The sequence below is a fragment of the Ailuropoda melanoleuca genome, chromosome 17 (genome assembly GCF_002007445.2).
Source record: "Ailuropoda melanoleuca isolate Jingjing chromosome 17, ASM200744v2, whole genome shotgun sequence".
Lineage (NCBI taxonomy): Eukaryota > Metazoa > Chordata > Mammalia > Carnivora > Ursidae > Ailuropoda > Ailuropoda melanoleuca.
Window position 1 is genome coordinate 13500647 of NC_048234.1, and position 13536 is coordinate 13514182.

At 41.8% G+C, this 13536-nt stretch overlaps 1 protein-coding gene across 15 annotated transcripts in view; it reads right to left on the reverse strand.

Annotated features, from left to right (window-relative positions):
• LOC100472638 (zinc finger protein 484) overlaps positions 1-13536 on the reverse strand; it is a 117873-nt gene that overhangs the window by 104146 nt on the left and 191 nt on the right. For 2 of the 15 annotated variants that reach the window (XM_019808402.2, XM_019808405.2), the window contains exon 1: positions 13380-13506. The exons of 3 other annotated variants lie outside the window; for them this stretch is intronic. The gene's annotated coding sequence lies outside the window, so the exon portion shown is untranslated. Of the gene's footprint in view, positions 1-6203; positions 6952-12922; positions 13121-13379; positions 13507-13536 lie in introns of those variants that run through there. 10 more of the 15 variants (XM_019808404.2, XM_034647376.1, XM_019808403.2 and 7 more) reach the window with 8 other exon arrangements.

A 13536-nucleotide genomic window follows, 5' to 3' on the forward strand; every position in this document is an offset into this window, starting at 1 on the left:
TTCACAGGAAAGACCAAAGAGAGCCTGAAGGTTTTCCACTTTTCTCCTTTCCTTACAGTTCTTAAAAGGGAAACTTCAATGGAAACTTTGTCTTGGCTACAATGTGGTAAGTGGATTTGGTTCTAGTTAATAATAAACCTTAAAAGCTGATTTGAGGGGCGCCTGGGTGAAACAGCGGTTAAGTGTCTGCCTTCGGCTCAGGGCGTGATCCTGGCGTAATGGGATCGAGCCCCACATCAGGCTCCTCTGCTATGAGCCTGCTTCTTCCTCTCCCACTCCCCCTGCTTGTGTTCCCTCTCTCGCTGGCTGTCTCTATCTCTGTCAAATAAATAAATAAAATCTTTAAAAAAAAAAGCTGATTTGAGTCACTATTTTCTAATATTTTTATTTTTTTATTTTTAAAATCGATCTTTCTTTCTTTCTCCCATTTTTTTTTTTTAGTAGGCGCCACATCCAGTGTGGAGCCCAACGCGGGGCTTGAACTCAGAGCCCTGAGATCAAGACCTGAGCTGAGATCAAGAGCTAGATGGTTAACTGAATGAGCCACCCAGGCACCCCTAAAAAAATTTTTTTAAGTAATCTCTATGCCCAACGTGGGGCTCAAACTCAGGACCCCAAGACCAGAGTCTCCTGTTCTACTGACTGAGACAGCCAGGCACCCCTTTCCAAAATTTTTAATGACAGTTTTCTAACAGAAAGAAGAATTGAATGATTAGTACAAGAAACACATATATACCCTCCACCCAGTTTCAACAATTAGTATTTTGCTATATTTGCTCAATCTTTCTACACACACAGTCACAAGTAGGTTCATATGTGTATGTATACATTTTGTACTGAATTATTTGAAAGTTGCAGATGTCATGACACTTCATGCCTAAATACTTCACATAAATCTCTTAAAAGATCATTATTATGCCTGAGAAAATTACTAGTAATTCTATATCATTTTAATATTCAGCTCATATTCAGAATACCCCAATATCTCAGAAACACCTTCTTTTGCTGTTGTGTTTGGAAACATATTTTAATCAAGACTTGCACATTAGTCATTGTGCCCCTTTTGCCCTAGACCTCCCCAATATTTTTTCATGACAGACCATTAAGATTTATTTTAGCTTTGAACTTTTATATTAGGGGGGTGGGGGATTGGGATAGGCCGGTGATGGGTATTAAGGAGGGCACGTATTGCATGGTGCCTGGGTGTTAGACGCAAGTAATGAATCATGGAACTTTACATCAAAAACTAGGGTTGTACTGTATGGTGACTAACAGAACATAATAAAAAATTATTATAAAAAAAGAAGTATTCCTATTAAATACACTTTTCTAACATAGACATTTTAGTTACTTCTTTGTTAATTTTCTTTTTTTCTAAAAAAGATTTTATTTATTCATTTAACAGAGAGAGACAGCCAACGAGAGAGGGAACACAGGTGGGGGGAGTGGGAGAGGAAGAAGCAGGCTCCCAGCGGAGGACCCTGACGTGGGGCTTGATCCCAGGACTCAAGGATCACGCCCTGAAGTGAAGGCAGACGCTTAAGACTGAGCCACCCAGGCACCCCACTTCTTTGTTAATTTTCAAACTGTGTAAAATGTATATAAAATACATAAATATTAGGTATCTTGCATTTTCCCCTACTTTCCACACCTGTGCATCTGTCATTCAGATCAAGATAGGGAATATTTCCAGGATCTTTGGAAAGTGTTAGAGATTGAAATCCCTGCTTGTGAAACTTGTAAAGAAAGCATCTTTGCTGTCTTTCCTATATAGCTGTACCCTAGGGTAAACAAACACTTCATGAAGGAGTTTCTCTCTCCCTCTTTTTATAATATTCCAGCTAATAAATGAAAGAATGGTAGAAGTGAAAATGTCCATCTTGTACCCCTAATGAAACAGTGGATCTATGAAACAATCAACAGCCACTCACATCACAAAGAGATAGCCAGATATTGTGTGTTTCCTGATGGAAGTACACACCACCGCTTAGGAAGTAGTCTTGCCCCAAAATAACAAAAAGGAACTTGAATCTGACCAAGCCTCTAAATCCACCTACCAATCCAATCTACATGAAATGGTATTTTTAAATATATTACAATTTTTTAAGGTATGTTAATAGCACTAAGGCTATTTTTATTTAAGATATTATTTTTAGGTTTATATATTGAAATATTTATGGGCGAAATGACACAATGTATGAGATCAACTTCAAAATAATCCAGCAGAAGAGAAAAAAATATGGGAAAAGGAAGGTGTAGATGACAAATGATTGGGCGTGACTTGGTGACTGTAGAATAATCACACTGACACCCACTGACCAATGGGCATATGGAGGGGCTCATTACATTACTTGCTCAGCTTTCCTACTTTAGACAATTTTATAGTAAAAAGTTAACGAAGTCATGTTTTAGATATCAGAGAAACCTGACTACAGATTATCAGATGAGGGAACTACTTACTATTGGGGAGCTTCTGTTATATTGGTAATGGCTAGGTGGGTGTGAGAAAAAAGTCCACATCAGGACCTATATGCTGAAGTATTTGTGGGTGAAATGACATGGTATCTGAGATTTCTCTTAAAATATTATGGTCAAGGGGGTCCTGGGTGGCTCAGTTGGTTACATGTCTGTCTTCAGCTCAGGTCATGATCTCAAGGTCCTGAGATTGAGCCCCATGTAGGGAATTCCTGCTCAGCAGGGAGTCTGATTCTCTCCCTCCACCACCACCTCCCCGCCCCTCCCCACTGCTCATTCTCTCCCTCTCTCTCTCAAATAAATAAATAAAATTAAAAAAAAATATATTCAAAACAAAGTAAGCGGGATATATTCAAAATATAGTCAAAACAAAGTAAGTGGGAAGAAATAGGTGAAACAACACTGGCAAATAGTTGATAATTACTGAGACTGGGTGATAATGGGCATTTGGGGTTCATTATATTATTTTCTCTACTGTACATTTAAAATTGTGTCATTTAAAATTTTTCTATAATAAAACTTAAAAAAATCTCAGCGAGCCTAGGTGGCTCAGTTGGTTAAGCATCCCACTCTTCATTTTGGCTAAGGTCATGATCCCAGGGTCGTGAGATCAAGCCCAGCCACCCATGTGTGTATGCTCTCTCTCAAAAAATAAACAAACAATGACTTCTAAAAAAAATCTCTCCCACTACAACAAACAGATTTGGAGTATATGGCATCAGCCATAAACTGTTCATGTTGCAAAAGGATCATGTTTTGTTTTAGCAAGCCCAGTTCTAAAAACAGTCCGGCTTCTGAGGCTCCCCTCCCCCTTCACAGGAGCTGTCACATTCCCGAAGAGGCAGGATGTGAGCTGGATCCTGTGGGCAAGTTCTCCTTGGCTGTCATGTTCACACTGGGCCTCACCTCTGGGCATCTTAGAACTCAAATCTTCTTCCTAGGAGCCCAAGGATGGGTGAACGGCTGAAGACTACCAGCAATATTGGGCCAAGGTGGGCTGGACTCTGAAAAAGAGATTCTGAAGGCTCACTAAGTGCTCTGACATTAAGGCTCTGTGGAAACACAGAGGGATCCTGCAGAGAGGGAAACACAGAGGGATCCTGCCACATGGTGACAGCCACTCAGCTTTCCTCCCAAGAGCTTCCTACAGTGTGGAACAGGTGGCACAGGGCAACAGTAAGAAGTACAGAGCCAAATCAGTATATTTTTGAATCCCAGCTATTTTATCTTCTAGCTGTGAACAATCTGGAGAGCTCACTTCAGTCTCAGTTTCCCCATCTTCATACTTTTTTTTAAGATTTTATTTGACAGAGAGATAGCCAGAGAGAGAGGGAACACAGCAGGGGAGTGGGAGAGGAAGAAGCAGGCTCCCAGCGGAGGAGCCCGATGTGGGACTCGATCCCGGAACGCCGGGATCACGCCCTGAGCCGAAGGCAGACACTTAACGACTGCGCCACCCAGGCGCCCCCCCATCTTCATACTTTTTAGATTAACAAACTTATAATACTTGAAAAGCACCCAGCCCATGTGTGGCATATAAACACTCATTAAATATTAGCTATTGCTATTATTGCAATATCAATAATCCATGTAGAATGCAATTACTGTACCAGAGGTCATCTGACATTACAGCCCACTCAAGTCATCACCTAGTTCCTCACTCCCACTCCTCAATCTGCTCCACTGTCAGCTGCTGCACACTGACCTCCCCCTGGGGCCATTATTCACACCTCAGAATCACTGGTTCCCATATCCTGCTGCCCACAGACCCCAAATCACTCATTCTGCAGTCCCTGATCAGAGAGCCTCCAACAACTCTACCACAGTGGCCCTGGCTCTCCAGCAATCAATCCCATGCCCTGTAAAAGAAAAATTCCTTCCATGTGTTTTTCCTCTATTCTCAATACCTCTGATCACCAAATGTGTGTGTATGTGTTGGAAGCAGGGAGGGAAAAGGATCCCCACACTAAGCAATTCCGCAACACCAGCTGAGTGTCCTACAATGTAACTCAATTCTGACATCATCAACTCGGAGTTAGCATTAGATCACACAGTTTGAGGGCTCAGTCCCACAAGAGTGCCCCCACTCCAGCTTCAGATGCCAATCATAAGTCCAGATTGTTACTTGTTCCTTATCAATTGGCTGTAAATCAGAGATTCCCAGGAACCCCAGCTTGGATTCCATTAATTTGCTAGAGCAGCTCACAGAATTCAGGATAACATTTGACTTACTGGATTAACAATTTATTATAAAAGAATATACCTCAGGAACAACCAGATGGAAGAGATGCATAGGGCAAGGTACATGGGAAGGGGTACTCCACTCTCCCAGAATCTTTATGTGTTCAATCCAGAAGCTCTCCAAACTCCATCCTTTTGGAGTTTTATGGAGGCTTCATTACATACAGATGATTAATTAAATAATTGACCATTGGTAATTGACTCAACCTCCAATCAGGAGGTGGGTTTCAAGTTCCAGTTCTCTGGGTGACTCAGTTAGTTAAGCCTCTGACTCTTGATTTTGGTTCTGGCCATGATCTCAGGGTTGTGGGATGGAGCCCCATGCTCAGCAGAAAATCTGCTTCTTTCTCTCTCTCTCTTCCTCTGCCCCTCTCCCTGCTGATGCTTTCTCTCTCTAAAACAAATAAATCTTTAAAAAATAATATAAAAAATATACATTTCATAAATAAAGATGTATTTAAAGGAAATTTTATACCCTTAAAGGTACAGTATAAAACTGAGAAAATAAGGGAAAGAATGACAATTTACATCAAAAAGAGAAAAAAAAAGAGGAAGTATCTTTTAAAAAAGGGAGATAAAATTAATATAAAAAGAGTAGAGATGGGGTGCCTTGGGGGCTGTCAGTTGAATGTGGAACTCATTTCTGCCAGGGTCATGATCTCAAGTCCTGGGACTCAGCCTTTCTATGAGGAGTCAGCTTGAGATTCTTTCCCTTTCCCTCTGCCAAGCTCTCTCTTTCAAAAACAAACAAATAAATCGTTAAAAAGAAAAAAAAAAAGAGTAGAGATTATAAACACAACTAGTACTTTAAATTGGTCCATAAAATAAAATTTGAAATACCTGATAATAAAAAAGAGAAAGAAAATATAGATTATGAATAGCAACCTAGCTACTAACCTGGATAAGTAAAAAATCAAAATAAGGTAAATGAAGACTTATATGCAACCTGATGGCATATTTTTTTTTAAATCTCAAGCAAAATATAGCATGAATAAATCATAAATAGGAACAAGCCAAAAAGCCTAAAAGAGAGAGGATATCAATTAATTTCTAACATCGCTCACCCCTCAGATCTCTCATTATTCAGTCTCCACAGTTATCCACCATACTGACTCCACAGACCCCGTCCGTCCCCCCGCCCATCCACCATCAGAGACCCCACAGACCCCGTCCCTCCACCGACCGTCCACCGTCAGAGACCCCACAGACCCCGTCCCTCCACCGCCCATCCACCGTCAGAGACCCCACAGACCCCGTCCCTCCACCGCCCATCCACCGTCAGAGACCCCACAGACCCCGTCCGTCCACCGACCATCCACCGTCACAGACCCCACAGACCCCGTCCCTCCCCCGACCATCCACTGTCAGAGACCCCACCGACTCCCATTATTCCATTCACTGCCCGCCCCCTCACTGACCCGACGCTAATCCCAGACATCAGAGACTTTTCACGGCTCGGCTACGGATGCTCCCATCGCCGCACTCACCTGCCCCTCACCCCCGCTCTCTCAAGACAGTGGCCATTTACCTCAGGCGGTGACTAAATCTGGCCGACTTCTCTCACTGGCTCTTAGTCGCTACGGGATTGTTTACGCCGCCGCCTGCATGTGCGCATGTTCAGTGGAGGCTGCTCGGCGGTAGGTCTCCCGGACTCAACAGGGCTCTCTGCTAAAATCGGCCCTCCCCCCAATGGCTGACTCGGCGCCAACATGGCGGCGCCCATTAGCCACACAGGCCTGCGGGCGGCCATGTTGAAGTGACGCAAAGACTGTGCCCCTCAGAGTTGTCCCGGGGAGAGGTGGCAAGCGGAGGCACTACTCCCGGAGTAAGCCAGGAAACAACCAGAGTCCTTCACCGCAAGGCCCCTAGGGCCTGTCTGCGTGCCCGTGTGTACTCAGCACCACCACTGAGCCGATCAGCAACTACAGAACACTTCGCCCCGAGACAGCGAGGTACGCATTCTATTCAAACACCCACGGGGCACGTACCGAGATATATCATAACCTGGGTCGTAAAACTTACCAAATGTAAGGACTGAAATCACACAGGCTATGTTCTCTGGACCCAGTAGAATCAAAGTAGAAATCAGGAAAAGAAAGACGGCGGGAAGTTAACACTTAAAAATTAAACAGCACAGTTCTAAGTGATCCATGAGCCAAAGGGGGGAGTCTCAAGATTTTTTCTTTAAACTTTTTTTTTTAAGATTTTATTTATTTATTCATCAGAGATAGAGACAGCCAGGGAGAGGGGGAACACAAGCAGGGGGAGTGGGAGAGGAAGAAGCAGGCTCCCAGCAGAGGAGCCTGATGTGGGGCTCGATGCCATAACGCCAGGATCACGCCCTGAGCCGAAGGCAGACGCCCAACCGCTGTGCCACCCAGGCGCAAGATTTTTAAAATACGTTGAAAGCAATGAAAATGAAAACACAACGTATCAAAATTCGTAGGCTGTAGCTAAGGCAGCGGTGAGAGGAAATTCTGTACCAGAGAAAATTGTAAATGTTTACATTACAAAAGAAGAAAATTCTCAAATCAATTAGCTACACTCCCACCTCAATAAACTAAAAAAGGAAGAGCAATAAATCTATAGTAAGAAGGAAGGAAATAATAAAGAGCAGAAACAATGAAATTGAAAAACAATAGAGAAAACAAAACAGTAAGCTGAAATGCGTAGGTGGAAGACATATCTGGCCCCCTGTGTTCATTGCGGCATTATTCAAAGAGCCGAAACGTAAACAACCTAAGTAAGTGTTCATCAGTGCATGAATGGATAAAGAAATGAAGTACATACATACAGTGGCATGTTTTGCCACAAAAAAGAAGGAAATTCTGCCATTTGCAACAACATGGATGGACCTTGAGGGTATTATGCTAAGTCAAATAAGTCAGAAAAAGACAAATATTGTATGTTCTCCCATATATGTGGAATCTAAAAAAATGGAAAAAAAATACTGAATTCATAGATACAGAGAATACAGATCGGTTGTTGCCAAAGGTGGGGGATAAGGGGAGTGCTGAGTGAGGGTCTTCAAAAGGTGCAAACTTCCACTTATGAAAGAAATAAGTCTTGGGGATGTAATGCATGGCATGGTGACTATAATTAATAATACAGTATTGCATATTTGAAAGTTGCTAAGAGTAGAGCTTCAAAATACTCACTGTAAAAAATATATATATAGCTGTGTGGTGATAGATGTTAACTAGACTTATAATGGTGATCACTTTGCAATATATACATATAGCAAATAATGTACACCTGAAACTAATGTAATATGTCCATTATATCTCAATAAAAATTGTAATTATGTGAGATAATTGATGTGTTAACTAACCTTATTTTTGTAATAGTTTTATAATATATATGTGCACCAAATCATCACGTTGTGTATCTTAAACTTACACAGTGTTATATGTCAATGAGATCTCAGTAAAGCTGGGGGACGGATTCAAACTCAAACAGTTACTAAAAAAAGGCACAAATAGATTAAAATTAATGGAGAACGCTATAGCATGCTAAGTAACACTAACCAAAAAAAGTTAAACTGCTATATTTGAGGGGTGCCTGGGTGGGCTCGTCAGTTAAGTATCTGTCTTCGGCTCAGGTTATGATCCCAGAGTTCTGGGATCCAGCCCCTGTCCGGGTCCCTGCGCAGTAGGGAGTCAGCTTCCACCTTTCCCTCCACCACGCCCTCTGCCACTCCCCCTGCTTGTGCTGTCTTGCTCATGCTCTCTCTCTCTCATAAATAAAATGTTTTAAAGTGTTATATTTGAGACAAGTCTCACGTCAAAAGAAGGAAAATTATCAGTGATAAAAAGGGCATTACATAATGATATAAAATACATAATAATAAAAGGGTCAATTATTCAAGATGACATAACAATCTTTAATGTGTATGAGCCTAAGAACAAAGAGCTAAAATATGTCAGTCAAAAACTGCAAGGAGAATTAGTCAAATCCACTATTATAATTGGAGACTTCAATACTCCTCTATCAGCAGTTGCAGTTGACAAATCCGGCAGGCAGAAAATCAATAGTGATATATTTGAACGGAACAGCACCATCAATCCACTGGATCTAGTTGACATTTATAAAAATTATTCATCCACAACATGATACACATTACTCTCAAGCTCACATGAAACACTCACCAAGATAGACCACATTAGGGGTCATTAAACACATCTTAACAAATCCCAAGGAGTACAAACTATACAAAGCATGTTCTCAGACAATAATGAAATTAAACTAAAAATCAGGAACAGAAAAGGAGCTGGAAAATCCCAAAATATCTGAAGACTGAGAACACAGTTCTAAATAACACATGCATCAAAAAATACGTTTCAAGAGAATTTTTAAAAATATTTTAAATGATGAAAATATCATTTATAAGAATTTTTGAGGTTCAGCAAAAGTAGTACTTAAAGGGAATATACGGTATTGAAGGTGTTGATTAGAAGGGGGGAAAAAAGTAAAATCAATAATCTAAACTTCCACCTTAGGAAATTAGAGAAAGAACAAGATAAAACTAATGCAACCAGAAAAGAAATAACGTTAAAGCAGAAATAAATGAAACTAAAAACAGGATATTAATAATCAATAAAACCAAAAGCTATTTCTTTGAAAATATCAATAGAATTGATAAGCTCCTTGCCAGGGTAACTAAGAAAAAAAGAGGACAAAATTATTAATATCAGAAATGAGAGAACATCACTACTGAGCCTATGGATATTAAAAGGACAAGAAAGGAATTTTTTTGAAGAATGTAATATTTTTAGGGGCGCCTGTGTGGCTCAGTTGGTTGAGCATCTGCCTTCAGCTCAGGGCATGATCTCAGGGTCCTGGGATTGAGTCCCACATTGTGCTCTCTGCTCAGCGGGGAGCCTGCCCCTCCCCCTGCTGTGTGCACTCGTACTGGAGCGCGCGGGTGCTCTCTCTCTCTCTCTGTCAATTAAATGAATACAATCTTTAAAAAAAAGAATTTATTTTTTTTAAGAAAAGTTTAAACTTCACAGCAAAATTGAGAAGGTAGAGAGATTGCCTGTATACTCTGAGCTTCCTTCCATGAATAGCCTTTCCCTATTATTTTTTTTTAAAAGATTTTATTTATTTGACAGAGAGAGAGACAGATGCGAGAGTGGGAACACAAGCAGGGGGAGTGGGAGAGGAAGAAGCAGGCTCATAGCGGAGGAGCCTGATGTGGGGCTCGATCCCATAACGCCGGGATCACGCCCTGAGCCGAAGGTAGACGCTTAACCGCTGTGCCACCCAGGCGCCCCTCTCCCTATTATTAATATCCTCTGCTGGAGTTGTACATTTGCTACAACTGATAACCCTACATTGACATATCATACACCCCCAAAGTCCACAGTTTACATTATGGTTCACTCTTTGTGTTATACAGTCTAGAGTTTGGACAAATATATAATGACAAGTATCCATCATTATGGTTCCCTCTGTGAAAACCCTCTGTTCTCTGACCATTCATCCCTTCCTCCACCTCAAACCCTAAAAACCATTTATCTTTTTCCTGCCTTCATAGTTTTGCCTTTTCCAGAATGTCATATAGTTGGAATCCTATAGTATGTAGACTTTGGCTTCTTTCACTTAGTAATATGCACTTAAGTTTCCTCCAAATTTTTCAATTCTTGAAAGCTCATTTCTTTTTAGAATTAAATAAATACTCCATTGCCTAGATGTATCAGTTTACTTACCCATTCATCTACCAAAGGACATGTTGACTGCTAACAAGTTTTGACAATTACAAATAAAGCTGCCATAAATATCCATGTGCAGGTTTTTGTGTGGGCCTAAGTTTTCACCTCCTTTAGGTAAATACTAACGAGTGCAAATGCTGCATCATATATCGAGTATATTTAGTTTTGTGAGAAACTATCAAACTGTATTCCAAAGTGGTTATACCATCTTGCATTCCTATCAGCAATAATGAGAGTTTCTTTGCTCCACATTGTTGTCAGCATTTGTTTTTTGTCAGCGTTCTGGATTTTAGTCATTCTAATACATGTGTAGTCGTATCTCATTGTGGTTTTAATTCGCACTTCCCTGCTGACATATGATGTGAAGCATCTTGTCATGTGTGTATTTGCCATCTGTGTATTTTCTTTGGTGAGGTGTCCGTTAAGGTCTTTAGCCCATTTTTAAAAATCAAGTTTTCTTATTGTTGAGTTTCAAAAGTTGTCTTTTGTATAACAATCCTTGAACAGATGTGTCTAGCATGTATTTTCTCCCAGCGTGTGGCGTGTTTTTTCGTTCTCTTAACATTGTCTTTTGCAAAAGCATAAGTTTTAATTTTAATAAAATCCATCTGACTGATTATTTAATGAGAGGCCTTTGGTATCATAAAAAGTCATTGTCATACCCAAGATCCTCTAGGTTTTATCGTATGTTATCTTTTGAGAGTTTTATGGTTTTGCATTACATTTAGTTCTTTGATTTACTTTTGTGAAAGCAGTAAGTTCTTTGTCTATGTTCTTTTTTGGTGTGTGGATGTCTACTTGTTCTAGCACCATTTGTTGAAAAGACTACCTTTGCTCCTTTGCTCCATTGCTCCTTTGTGAAAGACTACATTGATGTGCATCTATTTGTGGGGTTGCAGAGATCTACTGATCTTGCAGCTGCCCAAGATACGCTTTTGTCCATAGTCCCCTTAATAAACCATTTCTTTGTCAAGCTGGACTTGTCAGCATTTTTTTTTTTTAAGTCTTAAGGCTTATTGTAAGTGGAGCGTTGAAGTCCTCAACTATTATTGTAGGACTGTATTTCTCCCTTCAATTCTGCCACCATTTGCTTCATAGTTAGGCTTCAATGTTACTACAAATTGGTCTGACACTCACAGCCAGGCCATTTTTTCTTCTATGAGACATAACAATTTCACAAAATACTAACTTCAGACAAGAGTATTCTGAGACCTAAATCTTAAAAAAAAAAAAAAAATAGGGGCGCCTGGGTGGCTTAGTCAGTTAAAGTGTCTGCCTTCAGCTCAGGTCATGATCCCCAGGTCCTGGGATTGAGCCCTGCACTGGGCTCTCTGCTCAGCGGGGAGCCTGCTTCTCCCTCTCCTCCCCACTCCTGCTCTCTCTTGCTATCTCTGTCCTATTTCTGTCTCTCTCTCTAATAGGTAAATAAATAATCTTTTTAAAAAATTTTAAAAATGGGGTGCCTGGGTGGCTCAGTCCGTTGAGCATCAGACACATGGCTCAGGTCATGATCTCAGGGTTGTGAGACTGAGACCCATGTTGGGCTCTGCGCTCACTGGGGAGTCTGCTTGAGATTCTCTCTCTCCCTCTCCCCCCACCCCTCCCTCTACTTGCACTCTCTAGTAAGTAAATCTTTAAAAAAGAGAGATTACTCTGAGACCATGATAGTTCCAACAAAAACAAGGACACTTCATAATGCTAAGCACACACAAAACCAGAATGCAGTGCCATCCACAAAATAATCATCACAGTGCCTTACTTTCTGACAGCATCTAACCTAGAGCAAACTGTCCATAACTTGAGATTTTACCCCAAATCATCCAATGCTCAAATCCTATAATAGCTTCTTTCTAACTCCTCTTCAGACATCTCATGGTTTCCCATGATGTTGTTCCTCCTCACTGCTACATAATTGTCTAACCACAGGTATGCTCCTGGTGGTCTTTAACTGAAGTTTTGAAAGAGTCCCTGGTGAGGAGGTCTCTGGGCACTGGATCAAGCCCCACCTCAGGGTCTTGTACATGACAGGGAAGTCATACCTTTGTATGCATGAACCTGAGAGAAAATACAGATCAAATATAATATGATCAAGAGAACAAAGCCTATGGATTTTATACTTGGTGACCTCAGACTGAATATACACCTGCCATTTGCAAAGGCTCAGTGTCCATCAAAAGAGTGGCTGACCTAAGATTTGGGGGAGTTAAGGAGAGGGACTTGGGACAAAAGGGGCCACACAGTGGAGCTCCTAGGAAGTCACAAGCCATCACCTGCCTCTTGGAAGTTCAGAGGTCAGACAAAGCCTGACTTCTCACCAGTGGCCAAGCTCTTCCTTTGCCTTTAGACCTACTTATCCAGTTTTCCTTTTAGCCTCAATTTCCTGGAAGCTGTATTTTCCATATAAAACTATATTCCTGGTATACACATATCTCAGCTATTGTTTTTATTTCCTTGTTAAAGAAAAAAATTTAAAAAAATCATTTTGACACTAGTTCAAACAGTAAGGCATACTTTATTCAGGACTACTGCAAGGGGTTCTGCGGGAGGGGAGAGATACTGGGGTCAACTCTGAATACGAGGGTAAGGGGGGTGGCTGATTGACAAGGAGCAGAGTGAGGGCCAGTGGATGAAAAATTCCTGAGTCGTCAAGGCGAGGGGCGATTCTCCCTAGAGGCTCACCAGGACACTTGCTGAAAGCAGAGAGACGGAGGGTGAGATGAGTGACCTGATCGGACAGTAAAGGTGATCAGATAGCAAAGCTAGTTCCTAAACGGACTCGGCAGGATTCTCGCTAACACCGGACGGAGCAGCCCAAGACGGAGCCCATCGTCGGGGCCTGCTGGAGACGAAGGCTCAGAGGAGCCCGACTCCGGTTCGGGCGGGGAGCCCTTGGGACCATCCTGACGGCCCCGGAAATCCACGGAGATAAACGCAGCACAGGGACCTTACCAGGCGCGGTAAACGCGGGGCTTGCAAGCCGCTCTCAGGACCTGCTGACCTCACGTGGGGAAGACTCACGCGCAGAAGGCGCTGAACTCGAGCCCTGTGACCGGGGCTTCCACTGGACTGGCCACGAGCCCCTGCCCCGCAGCGCCCCGACTCCTCC